The 6,347-nt window shown below is 40.2% G+C and overlaps 1 protein-coding gene across 1 annotated transcript in view; it reads left to right on the top strand.

The window, feature by feature from the left end:
* The window catches only part of TMEM163 (transmembrane protein 163), a 112,497-nt gene that overhangs the window by 54,983 nt on the left and 51,167 nt on the right, over positions 1-6,347 (top strand). The gene's annotated exons all lie outside the window — the stretch shown is intronic.

Genomic DNA, 6,347 nt, shown 5'->3' with positions numbered 1-6,347 from the left:
GACTGCTTTGGTATATTTGGCTGACCATTATTTAGTGTTATACTCACTGAAGGGTGGCAGTGAAGGCTTGTTGTGTATAGAAGATATTTCAGCAGTTTTTAAAGAGAGCCTAGGCATGATTTTTTTCTGAAATCAGGAACAGATTTACCCTTGGTGTGTGTGTGTCTCTCTATCAATCAGTGTCTGCTTTTTTTTTTTTTTTTATATTACTGGTATGCTCTTGGGGACTGTCTGCTGTGTGTTGTAGAGAAAGCTGGTTCACTGTTTTCTCCACATGGATAATTTTTTCATCATTTGATAAGTTATACCTTGTTTTTTGCAGTAGGATTGTTTCATAGTTCGGGATTGCGCAGTCCTGCTCGGTTGCCTAGTCTGTTCTGTTCGTTTGTGGGACATGCCACTGGAGGCATGATGCTCTTTCGGTAGTAAATGGGAAGATGAAAGCAAATTAAACAGAAGTGAATCAGGAGACTAAGTAAGCTTTAGGACTGGACTGCTTTGCTGTTCTTTGAGATTGGTACTATTGGTGAGCACCATGGTATAATGAATGATCAGTCTGGGAGAACTACATCCGTGCTGCCTGCGTGAAAGCCAATACTGTGAATATTTAACCCCTGAAATGGAAGCCTTCTGATCTTTTACCATGAGGTACTGATGCAGCCACAAGACACATATAATCAGAAAACATGTAAACAAAGGGAATTAAGGGAGAACTGATGTTTAATTCTTTGCAAGAACCACAAAAAATAGTTTTTTAAAAAGTTCTGAAATTGAAACATGAATGATTTAAGATAGAAAATCCTGAAGTCAGAGATGGTAATAATAATTATTTTTTTTGCTAACATGTCAGCAAATTGGAAAGAATTGTTTGGATTAAACTCTAAGGAAAACTTTTGCACAAAGCCCTGAAATTCTGTTGTTTCTGTAATAAGCAATGAGGAAAATCTTCAACTGATATACACTGTTGTAGTTCACTGAAGTAAATGAAGTTATGGAAGTTTGCAGCTGCTAAAGATTTGACCGTTGCAATAGATGAAAACAAACAAACAAAATTAACTGAGTAATAGAAAAGGAAAGACAGATATTCCTGGAAAGCATTATCGCTGCCAATAGCAGAATTTGTTACCAGGCTGTATCTGCAAAGATTTTTAGGATACCTGGAGGATTTTTTTTTGTTACGGAAGAAGTAAAGTAAACTGTTATTAAATAGCAGATAGTCACTCATTTATGTCAAGGATCTCATGCCTTTAAAAAAATGAAGGAAAAGGTAAAGCTGATTAATACTTTTGGTGGGATTGCACTTTCTTTTTGAAGGACGGGAATAGTAAATCCTAGGTTCCTTAGCTTTGTTGCTTTTGTACATATTATAGAAGCCAGAAGTTCCAGCCCTGCCTGTAGTCCAGGGGATAGTAGAGACAGACTGGACGATACAGTCGCTGCTCTGAAGTGTGTAGAATTTGTACAGAAAACAAATTCAGAAATTGGAAAACCAAAAAGTTTGAGGAGTGGTTTCTTGGCCTAACAGTCATGCCCCAGGCAGTGGCAGAGCTAAGGACATGATGTCTGGCTCCTTTAGAGCCCCGTTCACCGAGTCACGTCCCACAGCTGAGTCTTCCCCAAGGACGGAAGCCCCCTAGTACTCTGCTGCAGTTCATTCTGCACAGAGTCACTATGACACGTTTCAGGCAGGTGGAAAAATGAACGCTCTTAGGGACTTCTTTACAAATCAGTCATAAATTCTAATGAGATCAAGATCCAGGTTTAATGTACATTAAACTTATGCTTCCACTTGGTAGATACATACATAATGGTATAATGGTATTGCCCAGAAATAAGGGTCTTTACCATGTTGATGCAATTATAAACTGGGAAAATGAGCTGAAAATTTTGTATAGATAGGGTTGGTACAGTTTTGCCAATGACTTTGGGATAAATATGGGTGTAGGAACATGACAGTGATGGATAGCACTGGATCTGCCCATGAAGATTAGATGTCTGGCAGACTTGTGTCTGAGATATTGGATGTTTAGCAGCCATTTGTAGCTACTGTGCTGCTTGCAGAAATTTTGGGTGTGTGCATAAAAATCCTTACATTTTGGTCTGCTAGAATTTTGGGGAGGTGAGAAGGTGCCTGGGGAAATGTATGTGTACCTGTTCGTCCTGGTCAGTAGCGTTTTTTAAAAGTATTAACGGTATCAGAATCATGTCTGTTCTTTGCCTTTGGTTGTTGTGAGGGATTTTTAGAAAGTATTACTCATTTGGTTTTCTCTGCTTGGAATAGATTTATTTTGAAATATTTATTGTAGCATTAGGTTTTGATGTTTTATCAACACTGGGCAATGAAAACAGACTGTATTTCAGTTTCACTTCTGATTCAGCACAACTTCCAGTTCCTCTTGCTTGTGACTCTGTGCAACCGGCAAGATATGCATGGTAATATATATAGAAATAAACCCAACACTTTCAGTGATGTTCAGATTGCCTACCTGATTTCTGCTAAGTGCAGGTCATGTGCTTTGAAGCCATGATATTTTATGTGCTGACATCCAGGTGTGTCTTTCAAAAAGACTAATTTCAAAGCAAACATGAAAGAGTGATTGTCCCATCAAGGGGAGCTTCCTAAAAATAGTTTTCCTCTCTCTGAGTAGGTAAGAGGAGATTTTTGTGACAGATGGAGGAGCTGTACCATCTCTCATTTGTAGCCAGACTCATCCCAAAGATTTCTGTTTGGGAGAACTGGAGGCAGAGTTAATTTCCTATCCTATTTCTTGCCTCCAGTGTTTGTGCAAAAAGGTACCAGGGTGCTCTCCCAGTGCAGAGAAGGAAGTGAGAGGCCCAGGGTCCCTGTGGGGTGCTGGCTCTCCAGGAACACATTTTAGATGGATTAAACCTGGCAAAGGCTGGTGGGAGACTAGATGGCTGAAGAGTTAAATTGGAATGATTTTGTAGGGTTAGTGCCCTAGTCATATGACTTTTCTGAGGCACATGGAAATCGTAGAATCATAGAATCATAGAATCATTAAGGTTGGAAGAGACCTCTAAGATCATCGAGTCCAACTGTCAACCCAACACCACCATGCCCACTAAACCATGTCCCTAAGTGCCTAATGAATAAAACCATTATTTTGTTGAGGGTAGAATGTGTGGGAAATGGGGTATTTTTCTTTATTTGGAATCACTTTGGAAGGGGTGAAGGAATTACAGCAAAATCTGACCTATACGTTGGCAGACTTCATAAATTGATGTCACTGTGCAGTGGAGGCAGTGGTAGATTTGTGGCTTACTGTGCTGCCTCTATTTTTAGTTTCTGACTGCTTGCAAGCTCCATTTACAAATGTCAGGAAAATGCATTAGGGTTATCTGCTTTATTGTAGAGGTAATAAAATGCTGTCCAATTTAGCCAATAAAATAGCTAAAAGCAGGCTCCTACTATCATGGCAGTGTAGCTGCTAAATGTATGTAATGACTCCACAGGATTTTTAAGCTACCTGCTCTGTTCTTTCCTCATTGCTTGTTTCCCACCATTGTGCTGATTCAATATGGAGATTAGGGATCTCTGGGTTTGTGGTTTTGTTTTTTTTTTTTTTTACATCAGAGGCTCATCTAGGAATAACTGAAAATATGTATTGAGAAGAAGGAAGGTGAGGGTTCAGCAAAAGCTCTATGGTCCATTCCTGCAGTGCAGTACGTTGTTCCTGGAGCACGGCAGTGACACTGGAGGCGTAAGGACCACTGGTTATTCCTTTGCCCAGGGGTCTCAAGTGTTTGGATGCTAAGAAGTACTTCCCTAAGAGCCCTTTCAGCTTCAGCGCCTAGAATGAGAGCCAGTCATTGTCTTTAGCGGATGCGGTCAGTCTGTGGCAACCTTTATTGGTTGGTACCCTGTATGCCAATATTACAGTTGCTTTCTCTGCCATAGAGCCTAGACTCATGGACAAACATCGCATTTAAGCTGGGGTGATTTACTGGTGAGCTTTATAGAATCATAGAATCATTAAGGTTGGAAAAGACCTCTAAGATCATCGAGTCCAACCGTCGACCCAACACCACCATGTCCACTAAACCATGTCCCTAAGCGCCTCATCTACACGTCTTTTAAATACTTCCAGGCGCAACTTGAGGCCATTTCCTCTCGTCCTTTCGCCAGTTACTTGGGAGAAGAGACCGACACCCCCCTCGCTACAACCTCCTTTCAGGTAGTTGTAGAGAGCGATGAGGTCTCCCCTCAGCCTCCTTTTCTCCAGGCTAAACAACCCCAGTTCCCTCAGCTGCTCCTCATAAGACTTGTTCTCCAGACCCCTCACCAGCCTCGTTGCCCTTCTCTGGACACGCTCCAGCACCTCGACGTCCTTCTTGTAGTGAGGGGCCCAAAACTGAACACAGTATTCGAGGTGCGGCCTCACCAGTGCCGAGTACAGGGGCACGATCACTTCCCTAATGATATGTGTATCTGTACATTCTGTATGACTGTACTTGTCAGCTAGAAGTATTAATGTGCTTAAGTCAGGGCTGAAGGTGCTTTAACATTGCTATTTGACTCTGAAAGAAAGACAAATGCGTTGTTATTCCCATTAGAAAACCAGTATGTAAATAAATAATATAAAAATATATCTTTCCAGTGCTTAAATGGTCATTACTACTTCTATTACGGCCTGTTACCACTACAAGTTAGTATTGTAGGGTACCAGTCCTTGGAAAGTCTTTCCTCCAGTTGTATTCACTAGCTAGCAAAAAGGTTTAAGCGGACTTGTGACACTGTTAGTTAATGCTTGTTTTTAATTACTGTTTTAGATAGCTCAGGCCAAACAGATTGTGTGTTAGTGCTATTAATATAGTGATATTCACTGTGGTAGAATACATAAAAATAAAGAGAGTTCTCATGCTGAAGACCTTATGCTTTAAATACACCAAATATGCCACCTGAAGCATTATTGAAAGTGTGGCTATCTGAATGCACTTCATCACCCGTAGAAATTATATATTCATTTCTAAGGGAACCATAGTGTTAATTTGTTTTAAGTCTGGATTCGAGTGGGGAAAAAAGCTGGCAATTTAGTAAAAGATGAGGTGCTAATTCCACTACAGGGGCAGGCTAGAAATAGAAGTAGGAGTAGAAGTGTGGCTTTGAACTGCATCATATGAAAGCAGTAACGACAGGAACATTGCAAGCTTGTGTGTACCTGTGAATGTCCTTTTTTTTTTTTTTTTTAATGCAACTTCTGCATTTTTTGAAAGTGTATGCCTGTAAGGAGCCATACAATGAAAATTTGAATGGTAATGTATTATTATGCAGTGAAGTGTTCACATTTGCAGCTGGATCACTGCAAGCTAGTGTCAGCTTGTCAAGTGGAGCTCTTACCTGGCAAGTCCGACCAAGAAATATAGCCTTTTTTTCACCTAGGAGATGAAGTGTGGGAAATCACGATTTAACAATGAGAGGGAGATGTAAATCTATACTAACTGTTTTAATACTCTTCAACTTTGAGAAAATGGGTATCTGGAAATGAACTTGATGACTCTTCTTTGTGTTTTGGCCAACTGTGATGATAAAGTCCAAATATTTGTGATATCTGGCGTGCTTGTGGCCACAGCCAGGTCTTAGATCAATAAGAAAAGGGTTATTTTTTCCAAAATTTTAATTTCTGTTTTTCCAGATAAGTGCCACAGAACTGCAGCTTGCTTTTACTGAAAAGAACAGTCAAACCATAGCAGCTCTGTTCTGCCAAGCTGTTCTAATGAATACCGGAATACCGAAAATTAGATACTGCGTTTTTCAGCCTAAGATTGACAAAGTTGTTGATGAGTCTGTGGTTTTTAGTTCAAGTATTTTTGTTTTTATGAGAATGTGTTTTTCTTAGTAAGTTAGCTGATAGCTGTTCATGGAAGAGTAGTAAAATAAATCCTGTTAGGCTTTATTCTGAGCCCTCTTAATATTGTAACTAGAGTGCTGTGCCCTTCTATGCGGGAGCACATGTTCACTTAGTCCTGTTCTTGCTCTACACTCTACAAAATGCAGCAAGAAGGCTAGAGCTGCTCAATGCTTGAGAGCCTGACATGGCTGTAGTGTTGCTGTTAGCCTGTGAAAGCTGCAGTTTGATAAAATCCCATCTCCAGGTGATGGGATTTTCCATTGCTGCCTGCTTCTTCCCTGGTATTCCTCTGGGCTGCTGAAAGGTATTTTTCCTTGCACAGTACCTCCTAGAATTGGGAACTGTGAGAATTAGGATGCATGGAGTAAAATTATAAAAATGATAGTTTTTTTTCTAGATGTTAGCCCATTTTTAAAATCTCGTTTATTTTTTAGAGGCAGTATGCAGCCAAAATCAGTGCTGGTCAAAATTTTTCCT

Source organism: Pygoscelis adeliae, unplaced genomic scaffold, assembly GCF_000699105.1.
Source record: "Pygoscelis adeliae isolate BGI_AS28 unplaced genomic scaffold, ASM69910v1 Scaffold51, whole genome shotgun sequence".
Classification (NCBI taxonomy): domain Eukaryota; kingdom Metazoa; phylum Chordata; class Aves; order Sphenisciformes; family Spheniscidae; genus Pygoscelis; species Pygoscelis adeliae.
This window is presented reverse-complemented; position numbering and strand designations above follow the sequence as displayed.